The 17856-nt window shown below is 34.6% G+C and overlaps 2 non-coding genes across 2 annotated transcripts; both read right to left on the reverse strand.

Annotated features, from left to right (window-relative positions):
* Nucleotides 1–5713: 5713 nt before the first annotated feature.
* Nucleotides 5714–5784, reverse strand: Trnag-gcc (transfer RNA glycine (anticodon GCC)). Its single transcript has one exon. It is a non-coding gene; the product is annotated as a tRNA-Gly (tRNA).
* A 3002-nt stretch (nt 5785–8786) lies between these two features.
* On the reverse strand, nt 8787–8857 carry Trnag-gcc (transfer RNA glycine (anticodon GCC)). Its single transcript has one exon. It is a non-coding gene; the product is annotated as a tRNA-Gly (tRNA).
* Nucleotides 8858–17856: the final 8999 nt, after the last annotated feature.

The raw sequence follows: 17856 nt of genomic DNA on the forward strand, positions 1-17856 counted from the left end.
ATCTTCCCTTTTCTCAATAATAAAAACAGAAGATAAAGACAAAAAAAAAACAAAAAAAAACACAACAAATGTCTGATAAGAATTAAAACAGTCTACAAAACACAGTGATCTAGGCATTCCTTGGGCTGACTACCCTCCTACCTAACAGGGATTATTCTGCACTTTCACTTATGTTGTGAAATCCTTGAATCTCACAAGATCTCTTATTATTCTTCCTGACCGTGTTGTCCGCAACCTTTCCGGACTTGGTTTTGTTGGGGATGGGGTCGGGTTGAGGTTTTCTCTTATTTCACCTTCATATTGAGGTGGTTCTGAGTTACATATCTTTTCTGTACTCTGCCCTGTATTCTTGGGTAACTCGCTCTGCACTTCATATGGCTGGTGTATTCCTGATGTGAGTGGGGATGTCTCTGCAGTTTTCTTCAAATCTACTCTATTCCGTTGATATAAGTCCCCATCCACTTTTACATGGTATGATCGCTCATCCAGTCTCCTCCATACAACAGCTTTCCTCCACTCTTTTTGACCATTTATGTGTGGTTTCATCCGTACTACATCTCCAGGATACAATGGTTTAAGTGGTTTTACTTTGTGGTTGAAAGAATGTTCTTGCCTCCTGCGGTCTTGCTTCACTGATTTTCTCAGATTTTTGGGCAATTCTGGCTTGAGTAAATCCTCCCTGGTTGGGAGAAGTGGTTTTGTTCTCCTTGACATCAGCTTCTGAGCTGGTGATAAGAGACCTTTGGCTGGCGTATTCCTGTGATCCAACATTGCTAGCTATGGATCAGCCTTATCGTCCATCGCTTTCCGGAAAAGGTTCTTTGCCATCTTTACCTCAGATTCCACTTTGCCATTTGCCTTGCTATTGTATGGACTGACAGGTGTATGTGTAAAACACCACTTTTTTGCAAAGGTAGAAAATTCCTGGCTACTAAACTGAGGCCCATTATCAGTTACGACCTGATCTGGTATTCCATGTCGTGCAAAATGGTGTTTAAGTTTAGTTATCACTGTCTTTGCTTGTGTATTGAGAAGATGATCGATTTCCCAGAAGTTGCTCATATAATCAACTGTGCACAGATAGTCTCTATCTGCAAACTTAAAGAGATCTACTCCCACTTTCGCCCAGGGTCTGTCAGGAACTTCATGGACCATTAATGGTTCTGCCGGGTTGGCCACTTCATATTTTCTACATGTGGGGCACTTTGACACATAGTCTTTGATGTCACTGTTCATATTTGGCCAATACAAGCATTCTCTTGCTCTTCTGCAACATCCTTCTACTCCCAGGTGTGTGGAATGCAGCTTTTCTTTCAACACCGCCCGCTGTGTCAGTGGAACCACTACTCGGTTTCCTCTGAAAATTAAACCATCTTGCACCGTCATTTCATTCCGCATGTTAAAATATCGTCTCACCTCTGGGTCAAGATGTATTTTTTCTTCTGGCCATCCTTCCAGAATTACTTGCTGTAACTGCTGCATGCTTCTGTCTTCCTTCGTGGCTGAGCGCAGTTCAAGCAGCCTTCTCTGTTACAGGAATATATTCTGCTTCCTTGGCATCATCTTCATCGTCCATATCTTCACTGCTCAATGCATAAATGTATGCTCTTGATAGCGTGTCTGCAAGGAACATTTTCTTACCTGGATGGTACAGAACTGTAGCATCGTAAGCCTGTAGTCGCATCAGCATGTTTTGAAGTCGTTTTGGGCATTTCACCAATTCTTTTTTCATAATCGCCTCCAGTGTCTTATGATCGGTTAGCACTGTTATCTGTCGACCAAACGTATATTGATGAAACCGTTCACATGCGTAGACTACTGCTAGTAGTTCCTTTTCAATCTGTGCATACCGAGTTTCTGTGTCGGTCAGTGCACGGCTGGTATAGGCTAGGGGTTGACTTTCTTGTAGTAGTGCAGCCCCCGTGCCCTTCTCACTTGCATCGCATTGGATGACCAAAGATTTGTTGGGGTCATAGTACCTCAACACTGGTGCCTCACTCACTAACTCTTTAATTTTCCCAAAAGTCTCTTCATGGATTTGGGACCATGTCCATGGCACATCTGCCTTCACTAAATTTCGAATTGGGGCCATCACATCAGATATGTGTGGTAGAAATTTTGCCAGGTAATTCACGAATCCAACCAATCGTTGCACTCCTTTCACATCTGTTGGACACGGCATCTCTTTTATGGCTCTTACCTTCCCAGGATCAGGAAGTAAACCATCACTGGTTATTATGTGTCCCAGGAAAGATATAGACGTTTGTATTAAGTTCAATTTTCCAGCATTCAATCGCATCCTGCGATCACGACATCTCTGCAATAGTTTCCTGAGTTTTAGGTTATGATTAATTGTTGCTTCTTCCATCGTTTTACCCTTCCCAATCACCAGAAGATCATCCACTTTGTTAACCACCCCCTCCAAATCGGACACATTGTTAAAAAGGGTCTTTTGAAATATCTTTGGAGCTGGAGAAATACCGAAAGGTAAAACCTTCCACCGGAACCTACCGTATGGTGTAGCAAATGTTGTTAAGCGACTGCTGACTTCGTCTAATTTTACATGCCAGAATCCATCTCGTAGATCCAGGGTAGAAAATACCTTGCTGTCAGCCAGTTCTGGTAGTAAATCGTCCAGTGTAGGTAACTGAAAATGTTCCCTCTTCAGAGCCTTATTCAGTGGTCTTGGGTCTATACATATTCGCAGGCTTCCATTTTTCTTAGTTATCAGTGCTAACGCACTTACCCATGGTGTTGGATCGCTCACTGGTTCAATAACATTCTTCTTAACCAGTTTTTCCAACTCGACTTTTAGCTTGTCTTTAAGTGCCACTGGTATTATCCGTGTTGCTGCAACATTTGGTGTTACTCCTGGATCCACCTGCAAATGTACCTCTCCTGGTAATTGACCCAATTCTTCCTTGAATACATATCTGAAGTTATTGATAATGCTGTCCGAATATTCATTCATTTGGGAAACTTTGGCGACCATTTTGAATTTGTCGTTATTGATTGTGACGAGTTCCATTTTCTGGATTGCATTTGCTCCCAGTAAAGGATTGAAATCCTCTTTCACAATGACAAACTTAACTGCATATTTCTGTCCAGTTTTGGGGTTTATCATTTTAACTCGACACTCTCCTAACGGCTTCACTTCTGCTCCATTCCGCATGACAAGGATCTTATTTGAATGTTCCAGTGTTTTTCCCATCACGTGTTTCACATTCAATATGTTCACGGACGCTCCACTAGCAATTGATTTTCCTTTCACCATCATTTCCGCCTTTATCACCTCTTGAACCACAGCATTCACCTTTTCCTTAACCGTTATGTTGTCTACCTGTCCATAGTCTGAACTACTATTGTCGTTTTCCTGGTCCTCATATTGGGTTTTGACAGCCTGCACCTTCTTTTTCCTTGATACTTTGCATTTCGCGGCAAAGTGGTTTTTCCCATTACATTGATAACAGGTCTTGCCAAATGCAGGACGTAACTCTTTTCTCGGTCCATGCCGCAGTGCACACGCCCAGCAATCTCTGTCAGTTTGTGCCGATGTCTTTCTCCTCGGTTTAAAATCAACCTTATTCACTCCTTCAGGCCTTAGGATTCTGGACTGGACCGTGGCATTTTCAGACAGCTTACAAATGTCAATACATTTTTGTAGGTCTAACTGTCTTATCTTCAATAATTCAGCTTGTGTCTGGGGGTTGTGTATTCCCAGCACTACCTGATCTCTGAGTACTGATGAAACGCAATTGTCACAAAAATTGCACGTTTTTACTAACGTCCGTAGTGCCGTAATAAAGGATTCCACAGTCTCTGATCCTCCTTGCTTTCTAGAATGAAATACGTAACGCTCGTAGGTTTCATTCGTTTCCCCTATAGCGTATTTATCGAATGCCTGAATAATTTCGGTGGGTATTCTTTCATCCTCAGGTGTTAGAAATTGAAATCCGTAGTAAACTTTCAATGCGTCATCTCCCAACGTGTGAAGCAAAAGTGCCGTTTGATATTGTAATGACTGTCTCGTCAAACACGTAATAATGGCGTAGTTATGCCATTTCACTTTAAACAACTTCCAGTTCGCCGATAAATTATCTTCCATACATAAGGGCGCTGGTGGTCTTATGCCAGCCACTGGTCTGTTTCTTCCATGCTTCCTTCCGACATTTTTTTTCTTCTCCACGTGACGTACGTACGAATTACAATTTTAAACAAGAACAATAAAGTTACTTATCTGTTTCTGCAAATAACTTTCCGCTTCTTATCCTTTTTTACATCTTACTTAGACATATCTTTATCCCACTCGCGGCCACCATGTGTCATTATCGAGGATGTCAATAGATTGAATGACATAACGAAAGATCAGCTTCTATAAAAATGGCGTCTTTATTTACATCTGACAGACATGAGTACACCGGTAAGGGGGCGTAACTCCAGCCCGTGAAAACTCTTGTTCAGTCCCTCATGCATGTTCATCGGCCTGGAATCGAACCCGGCCACCCGCGTGGGAGACGGGCATTCTACTACTGAACCACCGATGCTTCCTTATTTTCCACGATTTTTAACTGATATATTAATATTCATAGCTTCTCCTGTTCTATTTATTATTTTACGATGAGTAGTTCATCACGTTTTTCTTTCCCATTTCTACCCGATAGAATGAATCAATTTGTTTCAAACTTTTTTTTTACGGCATTATACAGACGTCTTGATTGTTATTTTCACAATATTTCAGTAAAATTTGATCCACTGTCATCAGACATTAATTAATCAAGATTCTCAGATAATTTCAATTCCGTCTTAAGACCCCTTAAGCTTAAGCCTTAACCTGAATATTTGCATTCATACATTCACATGTTGTATTTACTATTTTACGATAAGTACTTCTTGATAATTAATTTCTTCTTTCAAAGATTATGAAATGTTATACGATTGACGTTTAATCAATAATGAAATAGAAGTTTAAAAAATCGGGAATTTCTTATAATAGTCAACAAAATAAACGTGAAAAAAAAAGACAACAAATAAATGTTATCCAAGGCAAGATACGTAATCTTTTACTTACCTGAATAAGTCGCAATGTTTCAGTCGAATTTCATCCATAGTGATTAGAAGTCAAGTAATCAAGATTCTCATCTAATTTCAATTCACTCTTAAGATCGCTTAAGCTTAAGCCTTAAATTTCGGACATTTTCTAGAATCAAAATCACGTATTATCTTTGGGAATATTTATTTGCACAAAATATAAAAATACAAAATAAACAAACTAGGCACAACGCCAAACAAAAGTATGGGAGTAATGGGTGTCATTGATCATCCTTGTGCTCAAATACTTAAAATTGTCTATCACTCTCAGTCACCACAATACCACATTCACTCCAAAACACCGTCTTACTTAAGATAAACGTAAATTTGAAAAACGTTTTATAGAATTATTTACAGTAATTAAATTTCATATGCGTATCATTCGAATAAGTATTATATACACAAGGTTTAGTTAAATTATATCATGATTTAAATATTTTGAAAGAGATACAAAATTGGTGCAAAATGTTCGAATAAGTAATTTTATTTGTCCTGGTACGGGTCATGTTCTAGTTTTATTACAAAAATATTTAAGTTGACAAGTAATGGTGCCGTTTATTTGGATGAGAGGAGAAAAAAGTCGCTCTAACTTTTTTTTCTTTTTAAAATGCATTAAAAGAGTATGTGCATCGGCCGGGAATCGAACCCGGGCCGCCCGCGTGGCAGGCGAGCATTCTACCACTGAACCACCGATGCTGCGTGGATGTCAGTACTCCTTAATCTACATATTCCTATTTATAAATTCCCTTGTTCTAGTTCCAGATTTATGATAAGTTGTTTATGATATTATTTTCCCAATTTCTACCTGATAGAATGAATCAGTTCGTTTTTTTTCCTCAGTTATTTACTACTTATCGTACCTAGTTTCACATAGTTCTCTCTCCTCACTAAATAGGGAAGTATTCATAGTATATAAATAATGTTTGGTTTGGTGTAGTTTGGTTTGGTTATAATCACGTCGTTTCCCGACCCATGTAAGTTTATTGTGAAGACGATATTCAGTTTTTAATCCTCTCATAGTAGTCATCATTATTCAACTGTCAATATATCCATCTTATCCTCGAGTGGCGTTTAAGTTTTGATAAATGGCGACTCACTCACTAGTAAACAACAACAAAACACGGTTCAATGGTTGGTTCGGTTCGTCTATTAAAATCGGCGTATCAACGTTTTTTTTCAGGACTATTTATCGTCGAAACAACAATATTCAAAACGATTAATTTGGTGTTTTTGTTTCACGGCACATCAACCATTTTGGTTATTTAACAATAATAATAATAATAATAATATATATATATATATATATATATATATATATCTATATATATATATATATATATATATATATATATATATATATATATATATATATATATATAAAACTCAATTAATCAAGATTCTCCCCTAATTTCAATTCCGTCTTAAGACCCCTTAAGCTTAAGCCTTAAATTTGAGACATTTTCTAGAATCAAAATCATGTAATGAATTTTTAAATATTTATTTGCACAAAATATAAAAATACATAACAAGAAAATCAGGCACAAGGCCAATCAAAAACGAGAGTGTAAGGAGTGTCATTTATCATCATTTGTCTCAAATACTTTAAATTGGGGGTTGTATTACAATACACATAGATTAGAAAACGTTGTCAAAAAAACAAATATATAAAAAATAAATGTTATCAAAAGCAATATAAGTTATTTTTCACCTAACTGAATAATTTTTTAGTGTTTTTATTTAATGTAACGTGTTTATTCGGCTCGAAAAAATCATAACGATGTATTTGAAAAATGCAAATGGCAGCAGACTCCGTGTTGAACACGTAAGTTTGGGGAAATGAGTTAAAACTTAAAAAAAACGTACAAAATACTGTTAGAAACCCACCGAATATCTTTCCGTCTATGTCACAGTAACATATATACTATTGCTTAAGATAAACCTAAATTTGAGAAAGTTTTATTGAATTATTTGCAGTAATTACATTTTATTGGTGTCTCATTCGAATACGTATTCTATACATAAGGTTTAGTTAAAATATATCTTTATTTTAATATTTGCAAAGAGATTTAAAAAAAAAAAAAAAGTGATGCAAAACTGTTCTGTTCGAATAATTAATTTTACCTGTCCTGGGACGGGTAATCTTCTAGTTTAAATACAAAATTATTAAATTGAGAAATAATAATGGCGGCGTTATTTTGATGTCAAGAGAAAACAGTTGCACAGTGACTTTTTTTTCCTTTTCAAAAAGTAATACTATATTGTGCGCATCGGCCGGGCATCTCATAGAAAATCGTCCTAAATCTCATTTTTTAAAAAATGGATCAAAAACGATGACGATGACTGGTGTTTTTTTTTTGTTTGTTTTTTGTTTGTTTTTTTTGTTTTTTTGGGGGGTTTTTTTTTTTTTTCGGCGGAGGTTGAGAATCCCGCCACTTTCCCAAAATCACTAAAAACATGGCGGACGACCTACGCGCATGAGAAATACGAACTTAAAAAAAAAAAAAAATATTTTTCTTTAAATTGTTAGGTGAAAGCGGTAGCAGAACTGCACAAGTACCAAAAAGTTATTATTTTTTTTTTCTAATTTATTATTAGGTGAAAGAATAGTTCGTATGTTTTGGTGACAATTCGTTCATTCATTCACGTATGAAAAATCAAAACAAATAGACATATGCCCCAAACATCCGGTCATGTGTCAGAGGGAGCGTTAATTACTTTTAGTGACGTGCGCGTAGTTCGTCCGCCATGTTTTTAGCGATTTGGGGAAAGTGGCAGGATTCTCAACCTCCGCCTAAAATTCTATTAAAAATAGAAAAACGTTTTATATTATTCTGCTTTTCTGCTGGGGGAAAAAAGTTGCTCAAGAATAATGGATTTTAATTCATTAAAAAAAAAAAACTTGGTCTTTCTACGATTTTTTAGCCGTACCTAGTCCAAACTGTTGAAATTTGGCGGGCTTGTACTTATATAGAGCTTTCTCTGACTTTCTAACACGTTTACTATATTCATGCGCCAAGAGCTAAAAATGTAGTCCCATGAGTTTGTGTGTCAAGGTGACATTTAACAACCGCGTTTTCTTGCGCGATACCGATTTGAGTGGGTGTTCGATGACGCAATCAAAATGTCCCTGCAATGGATTCCAGTCGCATGAATTGTTTTGTTAATGTGGCGAGCGACTTGGGTTCACTCCAGTGGGTTGTCCTACTTAAGATAAACCTAAATTTGAAAAAAAGAAGTTTTATTGAATTATTTACAGTAATAACATTTCATTGGCGTATCATTCGAATAAGTATTCTATTCATAAGGTTTAGTTAAGTCATATTTGGATTTTAAACTTCGCAACGAGATACACAAATGATGGAAACAAGTACATAGTAAGCATACCCGGTGAACCAAGTGCAAGTGAAATACAAACGATTGCACTGAAAAGATCTCTTGGTTGGACTCACTAAAATAGGGGTAAATGTCAGACATCTGGTTGGATGTCCCATCCCCTAGAAGAAAAAGTTTCAGAAAAATGAAAAAAAATGGAAAACAAGTAATTAATTTTACTTCCTGGGCCGAGTAATTTTCTAGTTTAATTGCACAAGTATTATATTGAGAAGTAATGATGACGTTATTTTGATATCAGGGGCAAACAGTTGCTCAAATAATCTGTTTTTTGTTTTTTTTCTTTTTAAAAAGTATTAAAATTTATATGCATCGGCCGGGAATCGAACCCGGGTCGCCCGCGTGGCAGGCGAGCATTCTACCACTGAACCACCGGTGCTTCATCCGTCCACATTCTTTTTTGCATAAATATTCGTATTTAAAAATTCTCTTGTTGTATTTATTATTTTACGATAAGTTGTTCAGAAAAATGTTATTCTTTCCTATTTCTACCTAATAGAACGAATCCATTTCTTTCTTCCCTGGTCATTTTCTTCTTATCTTACATGGTTTCTCAGGATGTCGTCCTCCTCATCAAATAGGGATAGGTACGTGCAAAATGAATTCCGATGCTCAAAATGTATAAACATTTTGACCTCTCCCTTTACTTTAAATTTCACCAACAATCAGGAAATTAACCAATTTTAATGAAGTTTTCAGTATTTATCAAACAATGATCGCGGAATATATTGAACCCATTATTTGAATCTTAGTGCAAATGTATTATGGTGTTTAAACAAAAAACACTTTTACTAAAGTTATGGTTTTGAAAAACAAAAAAAAAACAATGTGTTTTTTTTTTAAAAAAAGGTTTTAAACTTCGGACTTTACAGGTAAATTTCTAAAAAACGGGGTTTTTTGTTTTGTTTTAAATTTGAATATATTATTTATTGACCTTTTCTCTTCAATTTGTGATATATAAAACTATTCAACATAAATTAATTATTTACTTTTTAAGAGAAACTTGAAAATGGGGGGGGCGTGAATTTAAAAAAAAAATGTTTGTCTAAAATATTATATTCGGTTTATTGGAAAGAACATAAAATTTCACATTGACCCTGAAAATATCGTAAAAATAGAATCAATAGAAAATTTTTGATAGATTTTTAAAGTTTAAAAATTGAAAAATATTGAGTTCGGAAAATTCATTACTGTTTTTAAAAAAAAAAAAAATATTTCTATTACTTTTAAAACAACTGTAATAGTTTATTTTGGAAGTATAATCCATAAAGATAATAAATAACCCACTTTTAACAGAGAAATTACGAGATTTTTATATTTTATTCGCAGTTTCGTGTTAGGGGGTGTCAAAAATTCCTATAAAAATTCTGATACTGCTAATGGTTTTCAGTAATAAAAAAATGAATGAATTTATTTTTGCTTTTTTATGAAAATAAAGCATCGTAAATTGTAACAATAAAAAAAAAAAGAATTTTTTCAGGAACATTACAAAAAAGCCCCTAAAGTCCGTATTAATGAATTCGATATAACTCGAAGAAAAATTAATTTCTCAAACTACCAATATTATCATTGAATTAAGCATTGTTTATTTAATATTTTCACACAAAAAAAAATATAATTGCAATAATTATATCTACTTCTTTTTTTTTTTTTAGATTACGTGTTTCGCGTAATTTTTATATGTAAGAGTCTAATATTTTCCTTGCTTGAATGAACGTGTCACTTTCAGCGTAACATAATTTTTTTATAATCTTGAAAGATTTTTTTTTTCTTATTTAAAAGTAGGAACATAAAAAATAATTAAATTAAAAATCGTAAAAATTATTCAAACGTTCACGATAGGAATGTACGGATACACGGCTGGAAAAAAAAAAGAAAAGAAAACCAGCACTCTCTACCTCCCACCAACTACCTGACATCATTTTCAGACAGCATTTTGACTTTTTGACATTTTGGATTTCCGTAGAATCTATTCTTATACGACTTTGTTTTTGTTTTGGTTTGTGCGAAGGCAGAATCTCTCACTTTTGAGGGCTAATTAAGCTATTTTTGCACAAACGAGTTGTTTTTTTTTTTTTTATTCAATATCTTGAGACTTTACTAATTATCTTTGGAATAAACCCGGAAAACTAATATTTATCTTTCAAATGATTTTTGCAATGGATTTATTTAACTTCAAAATTTAGATTAATTTTTCAGTTTCCGAATGTCGCCGCGAAAACATTTTTCATTATAACTTTTTTTCACGTATACAATTATTGTTTTCCTTTTGTAAATTAACTGTGGCGTTAATCTTTCAAATACAATGAAAAAGTAGTCAGAAACTTAGAATAAAATTATGATAAATCAGCTTTCAAAACTATGTCCCTCTATTTTTCCCCCCGCCATTATTACCCGTACCTAAGAGGGAAAGTATTCACCGTATATAAATATGGTTTGTTTTGGTTTGATTTATTTTGTTTAGTTTGGTTTGGTTTGGTTTGGTTTGGTGGTAATCAAGTCGTTTACCGATCCATGTAAGTTTATTGTGAGGACTTAAAAAATAGTTTTTGCTTTATCGTTGTTTTTTTTTAAGATTATCAAATGTTATACGATTGTCGTTGAAATCAAGTCAAAACTATTTGTGAAAGAAACTAAACAAGTTATAAGAGAGAGAGACTTAGCTGTCGTACAAAGCTAAGACTCTGTAACATCATATGTGTATAGATACTCCCTCAGACATTTGGGCTCATGGATTTTAAAAGTTCTGAGGGAGTGGCACTCGTCTGACAAGACGTTGCAATCATCATGTATGTATGTATGTATGTATGTGTGTTCGCTTTTTCTGTATGTCTACAAAAGGTTTTTTTCAGAGAAGCGGTCGGTCGCTTCACAACTTTTTAAAACTTTTTATATCACATATAAATCGTAATATCTCACAGTTAACAACGAAGCTCGCCTGTCTATTTAATTTGCTCGATTTCGGGAAGATAAATATTCAACATTTGTCGCTCGCCGCATGTGGGTTAGTCTTTTCCCTATAACATCTTAGGGGGGGGGGGAGAAAAAAAAGCGTTCAGCAGTAAATGAAATCCCGCAGTCAAACTTGACCTCATTAACTCATTAAAACGGGCACCTGCTAAATCCAAGTAATTAAATAAATTCAAACGTGTTTCCGGTAGCATGTTGCGGTGGGGCAATGGTTAACGTCGCACTTTTTTTTTCACACTTTAATTTACAACTTGCCTCGATCCTCATACTTAGTTTTTTTTAACCCCCCCCCCGGAGTTTCCACACACACCTCCAAACACCCGGGCAACGCCGGGTACCCCTCGCTAGTATATAATATATTGATGTTGGTATTCTGTGGATGTTCAGCGTAAATAGAGACACCCTGATATTATTGTAGTTCTTTTGTTAAAACTGCAAAAGTATTTATCTAAGCTAGCAGGGATGCCTGGCGTAGCCTGATCATAAAATACACTTAAATATTAGATTTTAATTCATGCAGATTTCGTATATGTTATTATGGAGTCAATTTTATATCGATTCTTATATATTATAAAGTTGTGATTTCAAAAATTAAAAAATATATTCATATGACTTCGGTGCATCAGCTTGAATTTCGTACATATTATTATAGAGTCAATTTTCGTACATATTATTATAGAGTCAATTTTCGTACATATTATTATAGAGTCAATTTTCCATCGATTCTTATCAGCTTGATGCGCAACCGAAATAAAAAGAAAGAAAATATGTGTATAGATATATAACTTGAGTTCCTTCAGCTATAATCGAAACCGAAACCCAAAACTTATGAAGAACTCTTGGTAAAATTATTTATTACAAGAAATGGAACGTTATAACAATTAAACGACAGTCACTCGGAGAAAAATATGTAAACGTTACACACAAACTAACACACAGACTATCGTATTAATATACAGATATTATGAAGGCCACGACAATACCCATACTCCCTCCCTCCAGTTTTATATTTTTTATGTAAAACTGACTCTAATAATTTTTGCACTCAGCACCAAAATACAGTGTCTTTGCCAGAGGTTCTCAACCAAGAGTCAATTTACCCCTAGAAAATAAAAAAATATACAGTCGGGGTTAAATAATAGCAGTACCTGATAATTTAAAGAAAATTATTTCTTTTAAGATTGTGTCATGTCTAAGAAACGTATAATACAGATTTGAATTCATATGGTCAATATGGCGTTGAATTCGTTGTTATGGAAACCGATAATGATATGATACGATATTACTACGATGATGATGGTAGCTTTGTCAGAAACAGCTGCTTGCATAAACAAACTGATTGACTTACTGAATCATCTGTGCTCCCACTGATAATTCTTTTAGTGTTTTTGTCTATTATTTCTTGTAATAGAAATTAACGTTCGGAGTATTCTGAATCTGTGTCTATTGTAATGTTTCTGTTGGTCATGATTGGTGACAATCTCTTGAAGGTGACTTTGGCTGCGGCTATGCGACTTTATATTTCAGTAGTGCACCTTTAATCAGATATGATTCAGTAACCCAGATATTTTAATTTATCAACTTGTATAACTGATACATCACGACATTGTGGCTTGCATGTTGGAGTTTAGGTGTTTTTGAAAGGCTTAAAGTAAGTCTTTTACTTTCACTTGCTTCCAACACATAAACAAACTAACTGACTTAATGAATCAGCAGTGTACCCACAATTGTTCTAGTGGTTTTGTTCATTATTTGTTGTAATAGAAATTAACTTCATAATTTTCTATTTAGAAAAAGTTTGACTTTATTTTTGTGATACGAATGTATAATACGATTTTTATACAAAACCTAAAGTCATAAACAATTAAAAAACAGTTATTTTTTGCCTTTTTGTTTTTTCTGTTACTTTATGATGCCTATGAAATTTTTGTATGGGAGTAGGGGGTAAATGGAGAAGTACATAAAGCCGATAAGGTCAATAATGGGGGAACTGTTGAAAATTGTCAGTCTATGCAATTTCTGAAATGGCCTTTTCCTTGTTGATGGTGTAGGTACTGTGCAGTTCTAGGAGGTTCAAATGGCGTTGAATTCGTTGTTATGGAAACCAATGATGATATGATACGATATGACGACGATGATGATGGTAGCTTCGTCAGAAACAGCTGCTTGCATAAACAAAATGATTGACTCAATGAATCATCTGTGCTCTCACTGATAATTCTTCTAGTGTTTCTGTTTATTATTTCTTGTAATAGAAATTAACGTTCGGAGTATTCTGAATCTGTGTCTAGGAGGTTCACCCTCTAAAGCTTTGCCTTCTCTCTTTGTAAGACGGGTTAGTTTATTGTTAATTGTCTGAGGCGCTTCTACCTGGGAATGCCGATGGAGATGCACAGACATATTTATTATTATTATTATTATTATTATTATTATTATTATTGCAGGCTAGCGTGCTCCTCCTCTGGGGCGCCGACTCTTCCTATTTTCCGACCCCAAGTGTCATACCTGATCCCCTCCCAATAGGAGGGAGATAAATACAGACCTCACCATCTATGACCTTTGGTGTTAGTTCATGGAGAACGGGGGTTTTATTCTAAAAAGGCCACTTAGCAATATCAAATCGCAGATGTAGTTATTTTGATAGTAGTCATGGGGTAACTAGGTTTCGCAGGGTTGAAAATCGAGGTGAAAGACGGAAGAGGGGGTAGCGAAGAGGTCAATAAGTAAAAATAAGTGGGGGGGAGCACACCTTATAGAATGCAGATGCCAAACTCTTCTTCGGTTGCTAATCTTTTTTTTAATCCTTCGTTTACGCGATAAGAACCGAAGTAAACACTGAAAAGAGAAACTCTGCTTTGGCGCTTAATTTAATTCCGCGCTGATAAGACACGTGAAAAGGAAACGTGATTTGCACGAAGTAAATTTCGTCAGGAAATACTTATTCATGGTCCCTGGGCTTGGTAGAAGCCATTTTGGAACGTGTTTGGTAGGGCCAAGAACCACACCCATATTTTGCATGAATTGGGGTATAAAAGTTGTTATAACGAATTAACAAATTGAAGCATATATGTATATATATATATATATATATATATATATATATATATATATATATATATAGATATAGATATAGATATATATAGATATGAATAAAAATCAATACGAAAAATATATAAATGTTATTATCTTTTCTGTATTTATTTCCTATGTGTTGACGTGTAGGAATACAAAAAATCTTTTGAAAAAAAAACAAGAATGTTTCTTTAAAAAGCACATAATTTTCGACCGAGCCTTATATATATATATATATATATATATATATATATATATATATATATATATATATATATATATATATATATGTATATGTATATATAGAGAGAGATATTAGATTACTCTAAACGTTAAAACATTTAAAAAATGTTTAAATTTCAACAGTAATTCTCGCGCTTAATGGTGGCCGATTGGATTAGGTCCTTGCTAATGAAGCCAGAGATGGCTTCTGTTGCCGGGTTCGAATCTATCCACCGGTGTTAATCGTGACATGCTTCACTGATGATTCCCGAAAGGATGAAACACTAGTGTCTGTTAGTGACTGTAGGTATTTAATAATCATCATAGTAAATAATTATGCCATCCCATTTAAGAAACTTGTTTCTTATCGTTGAGCACTTTCATTTGAATTGAGTCGATCAATTTAGCTCTCATGCGGAGATCATCGTATAACGATTAGATCACTGTGACTGACGTAAATGAACATTTTAAAATAAAATGTTTAAATTCAACGTTATTTCTCGCGGTTAATGGTAGCCGATTGGATACGGTCTTTGCTAATCGACGCAGAGATGGCTCGTGTTCCCGGGTTCGAATCTGTCGACTGGTGTTAATTGTGATATCCTGCACTAAAGATTCCCGAAAGGATAAAACACTAGTTTTAGTAGGTATTTAATTATTATAGTAAAAAAAATAATTATATATATATATTCATTCATGCTAATATATATATATATATATATATATATATATATATATATATTCATTCATGCTAATATATATATATATATATATATATATATATATATATATATATATATATATACTAGCAGGGAGGCCCGACGTTGCGCGGGACTGAATGATGATCAACGAATGTTACACACAATGTGACTCAGTCCATAACACATTGCAGTCTACATTGAGAACCTATTGTGCTGTGGTAAATATTGAATATTGAATTATTCTTTATATATAATGGTTTGAATTAAAGTTTAATGTGCAAAAATCAAGTATCATGATTCAATTGTGCTCTGAAGAAAAACATTTATTTCGAACGCGCCCCCTGTCATATCAAAACACCTACTGTTGATTTTATATGCCTGGCCTTTCGGCTTGTGTCGTACAAAACAAAATCAAATAAAAAAAAAAAAAGAAAAGTATCATGGTGTACCGGGGAGAAGCTTTACATTTCTCCCGCAGTGACTTAGTCTCCAATAGGTTATAGTCGACATTGCCCTGTAGCAAACCTACAGTTGATTTTACAAAATTATTCAATCAAAGTTTAAAATGTAAAAAAGGCAAGTACCATGATTCAGTTGTGCTATAAACAAAAACATTTGTTTCAGACGCGCCTCTGTCTTATCAAATAACCTGCTGGGTCCTACTGTTTGTGCTGTGATAAAACGTCTCCAATGCATTTGTGATGTTAGGCTGTATAAAAGTGTTAACTATGGCTAAAATCGAACTGTTCCTTCTTTACTCAGATTTTTTTTAATAATTGATTTTCGATACTAATCGTGGTTATTCCGATACAAAACCTATCTGAGAACACTCCCAAACACATGCAATATTTTGCATTTCGAATCAACTTGAGAGGATTTTCATGCAAGCTTACATATTATACGCGGTTTGTTTATATATATATATATATATATATATATATATATATATATATATATATATATATATATATATATATATATATACAGTGATGATCATATTTATTGGCACGGTAAAATAAAAGTTAAATTTTGTCTAATAAATTCTAAAAAAGGGATTAAATTAAAGAAAATAACAAAGTATATTATGTATTTTTAACTGGCCTTTCCGATGCAGCAATCGGATTTTAGAAAAAAATAAATAACAAAGGAACAACAAACATAATTGCAAAAAACCCTTGTTCAAAATTATTGGCACGATTTATTTAATAATCAATTGTATAGCCTTTGGCCTTGATTACCTTCCTCAGTCGCTTTTCATAGTTTACAACCAAGTTGTTGCACTCTTCAGTAGTAATTTTAGCCCACTCTTCCTGACAATAATCCTCCAATTGAATAAGATTCTTAGGCTTCCTTTGCATTACCCTCAATTTTAATGTTCTCCATAAATTTTCAATTGGATTAAGGTCTGGGCTTTGTGATGGCCACTCCAAAACATTAATATGATTGTCCTCAAGCCATTTCTTAGTCAGTTTAGCTGAATGCTTTGGGTCATTATCTTGCATGAACCACCAACGACGACCAAGTGAGAGCTCTTTAGCAGAGTCTTTCAGGTTTTCATCCAATATTTTAACATAATCTTCCTTTTTTATGCTACCTGTGACCTTAACAAGTCGCCCTGGTCCAGAGGCAGCAAAGGATCCCCAAAACATCAAACTGCCTCCACCGTGCTTCACTGTGGGTATGGTGTTCTTAGGCAGGAAAGCTTCGCCAGATTTTCTGTAAATATAAGACACTTTATTATGGCCAAATAACTCTATTTTCGTTTCGTCAGTCCATAGAACACGTTTCCAGAATGCAACATCTTTATCAATATGACGTTTTGCAAAGGCTAGCCTTGCTTTCAGGTGCATAGGCTTCAATAAGGGAGTCTTTCTCGGACGACATGCTTTTAAACCAGCTCTCTTCAAAACTCTACCAACTGTATGTCGAGATACATTCACTCCAAAGGTGCTCTGTTCATCAACAATATCCCCAACAGAGATCCTTGGGTTTTGTTTTACTTGTCGAACAATTTTCCGTTCATCTCTTGGGGAAAGAATCCTTTTTCTCCCTCTACCCTCTAAACTCATAACGTGGCCTTGCGATTTGAACTTGTTTATTATGGCTCTAACAGTGGATTTGGGAAGGTTTAGCTTCTTTGAAATCTTATCATAGCCCTCCCCATTGGTATGGCATGCTACAAGCTTCCTGACGTCTTCGCTGTGTTCCTTAGTTTTAACCATGGCGATTGAAAATTATAATTTAGTCACTTATAATAGTTTAAATAAATCGCTATCTAAAAATTATCTGAAAAAAATTATTCACTGAATTAGCGTTAAACAAGCATAATATGGCTATAAAAAAGTTCAGAAAGCACGTAAACCGGAAATTGATTGATATTATACTGATACTAAAAGAAAAACAAAGCCGTGCC

Source organism: Euprymna scolopes, chromosome 38 (genome assembly GCF_053919585.1).
Source record: "Euprymna scolopes isolate OS-2025 chromosome 38, ASM5391958v1, whole genome shotgun sequence".
Classification (NCBI taxonomy): Eukaryota; Metazoa; Mollusca; class Cephalopoda; order Sepiida; family Sepiolidae; genus Euprymna; species Euprymna scolopes.